The sequence below is a fragment of the Puma concolor genome, chromosome A1 (genome assembly GCF_028749965.1).
Source record: "Puma concolor isolate L17-30 chromosome A1, mPumCon1.1.hap2, whole genome shotgun sequence".
Lineage (NCBI taxonomy): Eukaryota > Metazoa > Chordata > Mammalia > Carnivora > Felidae > Puma > Puma concolor.
Window position 1 is genome coordinate 18994070 of NC_141667.1, and position 12499 is coordinate 19006568.

The following is a 12499-nucleotide window of genomic DNA, read 5'->3' on the forward strand; positions in this document are numbered from 1 at the left end:
GACAGTCAAGAGTTGGACACTTAACTGACTGAGCCACACACGTGCCCCAAGGACACAAGGACATCTTCTTGTACTCTTATTTTAGTATGTTTCTCATTTTACACTAGATTTTTTCAGTGTCTTATTTTCAACAAGCTGCATTGGCTAAAAATCTTAAAAATTTAGGGCTTTAGACATAACCCAATAGAACCATTATAAAAAAGAAAAACAAAAAACCAAAAAAAACCCCAAAAAAACATTTAGCCAAAGTTAACTTTATATGTAGGGTAAGACCTCATAATTGCAAGTTATTAAGGTTTAGCAATCATGAATATGTACCTCAAGGTAAAATTTAAGAATAATATATCTTAATGACCTGTAAGTAATATTATGGATAAAATTTCCAGAAATATCTTATATATTTTCTTATGAAACTTAAATGACAGTAAGATTATAAGCATTGGAAAAATATTTCATGATATAAAATTAGCTGTAAAGGGGCACCTGGGTGGTTCAGTCAGTTAAGCGTCTGACTTTGGGCCAGATAATGATCTCACAATTCTTGAGTTCAAGCCCCACATCCAGCTCTGTGCTGACAGCTCGGAGCCTGGAGCTTGCTTGAGGTTCTGTGTCTCCCTTCTTTCTGCCCCTCCCACGCTCATGCTCTGTGTGTGTGTGTGTGTGTGTGTGTGTGTGTGTGTGTCTCAAAAATAAATAAACATTAAAAAAAATAGTTGTTAAAATAGAAGTCAGTATCAAAGATCCCCATGAAGAGTTTATGTAAAATATTTATATGAAATTTGAGAATAGATAAAAATAATATTGCTAAATTTATTTATTATTATATAGTTTTACACAAAGTTTATATAGCTAGCTCTATCTAAAAAGAAAGAATTTCCATAGATATCTGTCCTATTAATCTGTTTCTCTAAAAGTTTAAATAATTAATGTATCTCAAAACTTCAAAAAAATTACCTAGCAAAAATGGAAAATTAGTTACCTTCAGTCGAGGTTATCATTTATTCCAGAAAATATATTAAGTAAACTTCTGTGCTAAATACAAGACTAATTTAAAACATCTCAGATTTGCTTCATAATGTATGATAACTCTACTGGAATTTTATCAATTACATGCTTGTTTTTATATGGATTAACAATTCTCATAATAACCAATTTGAATCTTTTTTTTTTTTTCCCTCTCTCAATGACTAAATTTAGGAAACAGAAAAGATAGAGAATATGGCTATTTGATTAAGAGTTCCTGGGGCATCTAGGTGGCTCAGTCAGTTAAGCGTCTGATTTCGGCTCAGGTCATGATCTCACGGGTCATGAGTTTGAGCCCCGTGTCTGACTGTGCTGACAGCAAGGAATCTGGAGCCTGCTTCAGATTCTGTCTCCCTCTCTGTCTATCCCTCCCTCACTCAGTCTGTCTCTCTCTCTCTCTCTGTCTCTCAAAAATAAACACTAAAAAAAAATTAAAGACGAAAAGAGTTCCTAAACACATAATTCATCAAGAGCTATTACTGTCCTAGACATGAAGGGATGATATATTAACAATCTTATTGCTTTAAAAGATAGTGGGCAAATAATATATCAGTCTTTCAATCGATATCACGTTTTGGACATAAAATTTTCCTTCTCTTTCTTTAGATTACTTGAGAGATCTCTTATGGAGTGGGGTCTATCAAATCTATGATTTTAAACAAATGGCAAAGGTAAGAGAAACACTACTTTTCTATGAGGAAAGTGTTTTTGGAATAAATATTCTCCAGGCTGTGGCTATATTTGCTCCACTTTGGGTCTCATTATGTAATTCATGACTTCTCTCTTCAGGAGGTCAAATGCCCGCTAACACATCAAAATTAATCAGATGTACATGTTTGATTAGTCCCGCTGCTAGAGCTGCGGGCCATCTACCTTGCCACCACATGGCCATGAAAATGCAGGTATCATACAGTGTGTCCTTTAATTCTGTCTGCCCTGTGACCTCGCTTTTGGCTTTTGGGGAGCCTGAAATAGCAACATTCCTGCCTGAGGACTCTAAAATAGCAACACATTTCTTCCACAATGGGTGTGGTATTATTTCGTTACAAATCATTTTAATATGACTCATTTTTTCATGTGTAATGGCTCCGCCGGCTTCAAGATACTTGTTTTAAATGTGTTAAATTATATTTATAACCAAGGAATTGCAAAAAAAAAGTTTTAAATATCCTTATGCTTTTTTTTTTTTTTAGCTGCTGATTTGATGTGACAAACTATGACATAAATGTCTCTCATTTTTATATTTAGAGAGTATTTCTATTTTGGTTAGATCATAATTACAGTTCACATGCATTTTACATTGCATCTACATTTTCTGAGAACTATAATTTTGCTGTTCACTTTTCACTAGGTTTTCTTTCCGTTTATCTGTGTTCTGTGGCCTTGGTCATATGTTACAGCTGCCTGATTTTTGGTCTCATGTCAGTGCTTTCATTTTTAGGACTTCAAAGATGTCATACACTTTAGTGCTTGGGTCTTCATGGACTTTGAGTTACTTTTAATACAAGGTGATGAACAATCTCTGGGACACCATTATGTCTGTATTCCAAGATGTCTACTCATTACTTTTTCAAGAAAGAAAATCACAGTTCTGTTTTTGTTAACCAATAACCAACATTACACGGAAGAGTCATACAGATGTCTAACAATGACAGATGAATGGATTATTAAGATTTTGATTCCAATCACATATTCCATGATTCCTTTTGTTTTTCTGAGATATTTGACCAGCATGTAATATTCATGCGGCAGCTTAGGAGGTTTTCATTAAAAAATATTTACACATGGCAAACGTGCATTATAACTGTTTAGAAATTAATAAATTCACATTGAGTAGATCAGCATAATTATTTTGCATATGCTTGTTAATGAGCTGTAGATATTCATAAAATCCATGGAAAGTTTTAGTGCAGAATCTAGTCAGGGATTGTTTCACAGGGGATTCTTGTGAGTATTTAAGAAAATGCAGAATGTAAAAATTTGCTAAGTGGAATTTTAAATTTCTATCATATTATTGCCTTCCAAGCAGTCATAACATTTTGATATAATTGAATATTCTCTTTTGTAGTAACCAAATTATCATTTTAAACATAACCTACAAAGAAATACTATATATAGTAATCTAGTCCCTTATATTAGTTAATATTGCCAAATATAATAGTGATATTTTTATTAAAAATGTCATAGAAAAAGTTTGGAAAATGAATCTAAGTAATCTTTCCTCTCCTATGAGCAGAAGATTCAAGGATTATTTTTAAAAATTTTTTAAAATGTTTTTTATTTATTTTTGAGACAGAGAGAGACAGAGCATGAGCAGGGGAGGGGCAGAGAGAGAGCGAGACACAGAATCCGAAGCAGGCTCCAGGCTCTGAGGTGTCAGCACAGAGCCTGACGCGGGGTTCGAACTCACGGACTGTGAGATCATGACCTGAGCCGAAGTCGGATACTTAACTGACTGAGCCACCCAGGCACCCCAACAAGGATTATTTTTAACACGGTAAAAATAATATCATCTACTTCATCACTTTGGCTCAAGAGAAACACTCCTGGAAGGGACTGAAGAAAAGATATTTTATTAAAATCAAGCTTTAATTAGATGCATAATACTTTTAAAGCTGATTATTAATATGGCATTATTTAAGAGTTGATAATCAAAATTAATTGTAATTATGTTGTTTATATTATAATCTATATTACACATAGATATATACTATAATTAAAAAAAATAAAAGGGGTCCTATAAATGACCTAGTCCAATAATGTTTATTTATCTATAAGAAAGCCAATAAACTTAAGTCACTTTTTAAGACAGAGTTAATTAATGGTACAAGACTACTGGAAACATGTCTCTTAATTTCTAATTGAGGAAATGAAATTAGGTGATGTGGAAGCTGAATATAAATTATGTAAAAGATAGTAGGTGGGAGACATGAGGATGAATCAAAAACTCATGTGAAACACAGAAAGTCTCCAAGACTGTTACCTACTGGTTGGAGACTGCAGGAGACAAAATAGCGCAGTCATTGCCTCAAAAGAAACAAACAAACAAAAAAGGTGGCAGGAGGGGGGAGCCTGTGTGGATCAGTTGGTTAAGTGTCCGACTTTGACTCAGGTCAGACTTCAACTCAGGTCATGATCTCGTGGTCCAAGAGTTCGAGGCCCGCGTCAGGCTCTGTGCTGACAGCTCAGAGCCTGGAGCCTGCTTCAGGTTCTGTGTCTCCCTCTCTCTCTGCCCCTTCCCCTGCTCTCACTCTGTCTCTCTCTCTCTTTCTCAAAAATAAATAAACATTAAAAATTTTTTCAATTAAAAAAAAGAAAAAAAATTTCCACATGCTGAATCCTTGGATTTTATCACTATGCTATATTACGTATGTGGCAAAGGAGAAATCAAGATAGCAGATGGAATTAAGATTGTCAATCAGTTCCCTTTAAAATAGAGTGATCGTCCAAGATTACTGGGGTGGGCCCAATGTAATGAAGAGTCCTTAAAAGTGGAAGAAAGAAGCATAAGAAAGCAAATCAGAAAGATGGAAGTGTGAAACTTCCACCCAACCCCTCCTGGCTTTCAGAATGGAGCAGGAGTGCCACAGGCCAAGGAATGCAAGACAGTAGTCTCTAGAAGCAGAAAAAAGCAAGTAAACATTTTTCTCTAGAGTCTCCAGAAAGGAACTCAGCCCTGCCAACACCTTGATTTCAAAAAGCCCGGTGAGACCCATTTCTGACTCCTGACCTCCAAACTTTCAGGCAATAAATTTGTGCTGTGCTTAGCTACTAACTTTGTTTTAATTTTTTACACCATAAATAGGAAATGAATACAGGGATGAAAGAAAAGCTTGAGTTAGAAATAGCCAATGGCTTTCTAACTGAAGTGATTGGCAGAAAGATGAAAGAGACAGAAAACATGGGACAAAGTCTTGAGAGTTGAATGGTTTTTAGCACTTTCTGTTGGAGCTAAGGAAGGAAACTGCCTGCAGGAAATACACTTAAATATGTATTAAACTCAGACGCAGATGTTAGAAGTGAAATCCAGGTATAGGCCTGGTGAATATTAACATAAAGGTGTTACCCAGGATCTCAAAAGTAGAGTTTCTTAAGAGGAAAGAGAAAAAAGCAGAGGAACCTGGTCATCTGATCATAGGTAGGCCTAGAGCCAGACAGAGAGAAACTACTATCTGTCTCATCAGTATCTATCTACATCTATCTACCAATCAATAAATCTATCTAGCCCAGCAATCTATTGGCTAGGTTTTAGAGCATGTGTTTTTTCTAAAAAAGAAGATAGACTCATGGCAATATTACAAATAACTCTCTTCTGTGTAATCTTATTCTTAAAATGTAGCTATGCTGTTCATCCATGAGGCATTATTCAAAAAAAAAAAAAGCATCATCCAGAAGTACACTTGTATCTGCAAAATGCCCAAATTGAACACTGTTATGTCGCTAGAATTAGAAGTAAAGGGCTTCTCAAGAATTTATCTAGACATAGGTACTGCTAAACTGAGCTCCTTACAACTTGATAATAATCAGAATAATATGCTAATCTTAGCTATATGCATTTTTGAAATTTCTTTGGATGTCCTAGAATGTCCAAAACCTTAAGTCCCTAGAAACCTCCTCCCTAGAAACAATTTACATTGCTTAATTTTGGTATTTTTACATATCTGAACAATTAATCTTTTCCTAATTAGACTTCCCCAAGGAAATTTTATCTCAAGAATCAAATAAAAACACATCCTATTCATTACATTACATTTATAATCAACATATTAACCTTGGAAATCACTCTTATTACACAATTTAGATCTGCTTTGAGTAACAAAAATAAAAGCTGAATAGGCATTTAAACTGGTTTAGCTAAACTTTTATCTGCAAATGACAATTATAAGACACTGTTGACGTCAATATAGTAACATTTTTGGAGGGTGGGGTAAAATGGGTAAAGGGGGGGACCAAAAGGTACCAATTTCTAGTTATAAAATTTCCAATATATACAAATATTGAATCATACTGTGGACCTGAAACTTATATGTTATGCCAATTATACCTCAATTAAAATAATATATAACACTGCTTAACACGTTTTGTTAAATATTTCTCTCCTAATGAATGCAACCTGTGTATAAACTATGAAAACCAAAACACATTTTAATAAAACTGTACCCTCTTAAAATATTAATCTGTAGGATTAACAGAGATTACTGCACAACACTATTGTATTTTTCAATATTCAGAAATGGTACGCATAGATTTTATAGCCTGTCCTTTGAGAATTGAAACTTAAATCAAACTAAAAGCAAACCAAAAAGCATTTAAACATATCAAATCAGGGGTGCCTGGGTGGCTCAGTCTGTTGATCATCTGACTCTTATTTCAGCTCAGGTCATGATCCCAGGGATTGAGTCCTGCATCAGGCTCCACACTGAGCATGGAGCTTGCTTAAGATTCTCTCTCTCTCCCTCTGCCACTCTCCCAACCTCACACACTCTCTCTCTAAAAAAAAAAAAAAAAAAAAAAAAAAAAAAAAATTAATAAAAATTAATAAATAGATAAATTAAAATAAAATAACATACCAAAACACATTGTCTAAGTATATTAATTAATTCACTGAAGTATAGAAAGTTGAATTATTTTCAACAGTAGGTCTCAAAGTGAGAAGATTTTGGAACGAGCGGCACAGTGAGCAGTTGCTTGTACGTGGAACACGAAGTGGGTGCTGAGTGAGGTGCATTGATTATCATAAGGAGATCTTTAGTGGTGTGATAATAACATGGAATCAATAAGGATTGAAATAATATTTATCTTTGGGACTCCTGGGTGGCTCAGTAGGTTGAGCGACCGACTTCCGCTCAGGTCATGATCTCACGGTTTGTGAGTTTGAGCCCCGCGGGGCTCTGGGCTGTCAGCTCAGAGTCTGGAGCCTCCCTCGGATTCTGTGTCTTCCTCTCTCTCTGCCCCTCCCCCACTCATGCTCTGTCTCTCTCTGTCTCAGAAATAAATAAATGTTAAAAAAAAATTCTTTTAAATAATATTTATCTTTGCGATCTGCACTAAGGAAAAAAAAAAAGGTATGAAGGATGGGGAAGCTACATTTTCCTATAGCGTGAATAGAAGCATACATAGATTAGCTTGGGTTTGAAACACAGCAAAAGCCTTTATTGACTATATAATCTTAAAAAAATCATCCTCAACATCTGTTTTATCAACTGTAAAATGGGACTTATAAAAATGACCCCATCCATTTACAGTGAGAATCAAATGATAAGATACATTTAATTAAATAATTAAATGAACCTGCTATATTGTCAAACATATAATAAATGCTCATATTATTGCTATTACATAATAAGATAGTAAGTTTAAAATATATATATATATATGCATAATATATATAAGAATACTAAAATGTGAATTTGTGAATTTTAACTTTTAAAATACATTTTATTAGCATCCGACTTCAGCCAGGTCACGATCTCGCGGTCCGTGAGTTCGAGCCCCGTGTCGGGCTCTGGGCTGATGGCTCAGAGCCTGGACCCTGCTTCCGATTCTGTGTCTCCCTCTCTCTCTGCCCCTCCCCCGTTCATGCTCTGTCTCTCTCTGTCCCCAAAAAAATAAATAAACGTTGAAAAAAATAAATAAAATACATTTTATTAATACGATTAACATTAAATCATTATAATAAAGTTACATAAGTTTTTATAAAAATTTAAAAGCTACATTTCTTAAAAAACACTCCTTTTGTGAAGAGTATTTAGTCCAGTTGCGAGGAATATTCCTGGACTGTTATTATAGAAAGCAAACATGGTGTTAAATCTATCTCATTGTCTATTATTTGACTGGAACTCTAGAAAAGACAAGGTTCTTCCTGGCACACAGAGTGGGTCTGATCATTATTTAGGAAAAAATCAGTTTAAGTAGGGCACTGGGTTAGCCGAAAGACGTTGACACTTGACTCACCTTAGTCAAATACCAAATTGGCAAGAATAGTCAGGGGAAGTAGACAAACACTGATAGAGCAGCTGGGGATGATGGAGCCCAGGCTTGCACCGCCGGATAAATCAACCCATGATAGTTAGCAAAACTAGTGAGAAATACTCAGTGGCATAAGAGCATTAATTGCACCTTTAATACTTTAGGGTGATCAATATGAGCACAAGCAGCATACAGAATCGTTGAATCCTTGTATTGCAAACCTGAAACTAATATAACACTGTCTCTTAACTTTATTTCAATTAAAAAAAAACCTTTAAGGTGATAAGGAACTTAACTATAACTGTCCATTTTAATTATTTTATGAGTTGTTTTTAAAAATCAGTTTGGTTAAATCCGGTTGAATTTAGTGTGAGGGGTTGAATGCCCTGCACTTAATACTACCACCCTCTTATGGTAATAACCTAGAACTACACCTCAGAGGCCTTTGTTCTCAAGATTTTTCCTGGTTATGCCTAGATCTTAGCCAGAAAGGAAGCACTGACTCACAATTAAAGCAGGATAGAAAAACCTCTTGGCAAAACAGTAAATACTGTTGTATACACGTGAAGAATGTATTTTTTTTCTTTTGAAATACTTGAAGGTACAATTGTATAATACATTATTGAAGATGGACAATTATCCCTGAAATCTTAGTGGGGAGAGAGGAGGTTGTCCAAAAATTAAACTGAATCACAGAATCGCCTTTTATCTTTATAATGTAGATCAACTGATCTTTATATGTAGATCAATTATTCATTGCTGTTTTGAACTGCATGTTTTAAAAATGAATTTTAGCTAATTATGCTCAACTGAATTATAATCCTATGAAGGGAAGGACCTTTTGTTTCTTTCTACTCCATAGAGTGTCTTGTATATTCTTAGAATCCAAATATACTAATTGGTAAATACCTATATGTTCTCTACCAATATCCACACTGTTGGATGTGATGAAAGAAAAATCATTAGAGAAACACATAACCTCAAAATTTGATGCCGTGATAAATATATGTTCTTCTTGGTCAGTGGAATCTCCAACATTTTATGGTTGGTTATCTTGGTGTATTTGTGTGGTTAGTTTTTCCTCTCAAGTTCTATTGGCTATTTCAAACCATCTCCACTCCACAAATTTGTAACCTCATCGCAGGGACCTTAAATTTCCAACAACTAATCTTTCTAGTTATTTCCCTCTTCACTGGTTTCTTCCCTATAATAAACATGCTCCTCTCTTTCTCATCTTAAAAGTTTACATGATCTGTCACCTGTTTCCTTCACCAAATAAAGCTCCTTTTATCTCTTTCCTGGCTTCTTGGAGATTTTCTCTGTCCCATGGCTGCTGTTCTTCACTTCTTATCCACTCTACAGTCTGTAAGCCTTGTACTTTACTCTCTTTCGATGACAGGAATTGATTATAAGATCTCAACTGAAAGTAAGATTACTCGGTATGTTAACTAACTGGAATTTAAACAAAACCTTGAAAGAAAAAAACAAGAAGTTCTCCAATGCCTACCATGTAGAGAAGGTCAGTGGAGTCTTTTAAAGTGTAGTGCATGCCAGCAATACTCCTTTTAATTTTTTTGAAACTGTGGTCTGATGGTTTCTTTCCTCTATATTTGACTTCATGTTCTATCCATGCTTTATATTACACAATGCGTACATTTACTAGGAAAAGACACTTCATTTCAGTCCCGGCTAAAATCTTCTTCATGAAACAGATTGGCAATTACTTAATATTAGTGAAAACAAAATAACTGACCACAATTTGAAGGGATGTGATTAAACTGTATGCATTGGTCGTTTTGGTATAAAAAGAGAAGGAAAAATAAAAACAGAGCAATTTCCATCATCAAGATGATGGGTCCCAGTCCAGAAATTTTAACGTTCCTACTAATATTTTGAGCAGGCTCTTAAGAATTAGCAGTCGTCACTGCTGCCATTTCTAGCATGCATTTGGGTGGAATTCTGTAGATATTTCTCAGGGAAGCCAGTGGCTTGTCATCATCTACTGTGAAGATGCTGACAGCATCAGAGAAACATTCAAAATTTTGAGTTCGTCTTAAACACTTGAAAGGTCATAGATGTATCTTGATATGGTAGCATATTTCTCTGCCAGAAAAAAGAAGAAAACAAAAGGCTCAGTTGAAAATGATAAAGAAATCTTGGTATCTCTGCACAGATAGAACACTCTTGATGATAGTTTTTTGGTGGAGGCAGAAGCTCCAAACAAAATTCATTCTTCCTACATCTAAGAAACCATCAATGATCTCAGAGAATCTCATCTTCTTTTACAAAAATCTCCATCTATAACAGAAAAATAGCATTTTATTTATTTATTTATTTTTGTGAAAAATAACATTTTAAAACACTTTTAAAATACTTAATTAGGGCACCTGGGTGGCTTAGTTGGTTGAGCGTCTGATTTCGCCTCAGGTCTTAATTCCGAGGTTCGTAAATTCAAGCCAAGGATAAGATCCTCTGTCCCTCTCTCTGCATCTCCCCCACTTATGCTCTCTCAAAAATAAATAAAACATTAAAGAAATAAATAAAATACTGAATTAGAGTTCATGTTCTGTATAACAGAGATGTAATTATAGAGAAATAATTCTTTTAGTTTTTGAACTTCAAGTAAAATTATTAATTATGATTTTTTTGAGTTAACCGTCTTTGTACAAGAGAATACTAAAGCTTAAAATCAGTATTAGACAAAAAAGAAATTTATTTCTTGGCTTCCTGGGGAAGGGTACATGAATTTTGGACATTAGGATAAGGTAACTTTTTGTTTAATTAAAGGCCTTGGACTAACTAATATGAATGGAATATTTTCTAAAATGAGACTTTGTTACGAGCTACCAAATTATAAGAAAATAATAAATATGTATGAATATTTCAATTCCTATTGCTAAAAGAAGTATCCCTGTATAATTAGGTTGAGGATCATAAAGCTTTGTCTGCTTTTCATAAAAATAAATCTATAAGCCCTAGGAAAAATTAAGAAACTCTTCTGAGAGTTTTTAGAAAAACTCAACAATAAAGAAACATGTTTTTAATAGTTTCCACATTGTCACAAAGACATAAAAAATGCAGCCCACCTAAACATAGTCTGAATGAATTGAGGACAAAGAAAGAGATGAAACTTGTTTTTAGCTCAGACTGTCTTAGAAAATCCTGATATTCCTGATTTAAATCTGGTCCACTAGATTGCAAGGGAATGTCTTGAATTTTATATATTTTTAGTGTTCTCCAAAAATGAAAGATGAAATGCTTGGTTCAAAAGATGATATACACATTGCCACATGAATGACCTTTGAGAAATGCCAACTCAAATTAAAAAAAAAACAGTAGCTTTCACTTCAAAATTAAGTCTAAGCAGAATGAAATTTATTTTTATGTGTACTATTTAGATAGCTATAGGTCATAAGTTGGATCTTAGTAGAATGGAAAGAAATAATATATTATTATGTATATTATATAGAATATATTGTAATGTGGGAGTAACAAATTTCTTAACTTTATTTTATTTATTTATTTTAAAGTTTTTTTTAAAAAAATTAATGTTTATTTATCTTTGAGAGAGAGATGGAGAGAGACAGAGACAGAGTGAGAGTGGGGGGAGAGACAGAGAGAGAGGGAGGCACAGAATCCAAAGCAGGCTCCAGAAATCATGAGATACTGACCTGAGCCAAAGTCAGACACTTAAGCGACTGAGCCACCCAGGCACCCCTTAAAGACTTTATTTTTAACCAGTCTCTACATCCAACGTGGGCCTCAAACTCACAACCCCAAAGATCAAGAGTCACATGCTCCACTCACTGAGCCAGCCAAGTACCCCGTAAATTTATAATTTAACATGTACTTAATTATATACACTTTCCAGAGAGGGGAGCTTTATCTCTCCTTATATTTTAAAGCAATCGCTGTTCTAACTGTGGTTAAGTTGCTCTTCTCCAAAGTTCTGTCCTCATATTTCTTATATTTTCATTCCTTACATCAAGTCCCTTAGCTTCCATTACAAAATTTTATTCAAGCCATTACTTTCCCCAAGAAACCTTCCGAGAACCTTCTAAATTTGAGTTATGTGTTCTTCCTATGTGCTGCCATTGTATCCCTGCACATAATGCTGTCAAATACTTGTCACTGCACACCAAATTGCCTTTTTATTTGCCTGCATCATATACCAGACTACGAGGTCTGTGAAGTGAGGGACTGTCTCTCTAATGTTAACACACAGAATATAGCACCTAACTCAGCATGTGCCATATATACTGGGTGGTCAATATCTTCAGGTGATTGAATTTGAGTTCAAGTTTCCCAGTACTTTCTACTGTAAGAGATGAGCTTTACTATTTGAATTATATCTCTTTACTGAGAACTGAAACTTCCTATGACAATTTGACTTAAGTGTTTGTTCCAGAAAATTCTTGTTCAGAAAGATAAGATGGTTAACCCATAAACAAATCCAGAGAATTTTCATACAAAATTTCTCTGGGAAAACTACTCATTTATCTGGCAA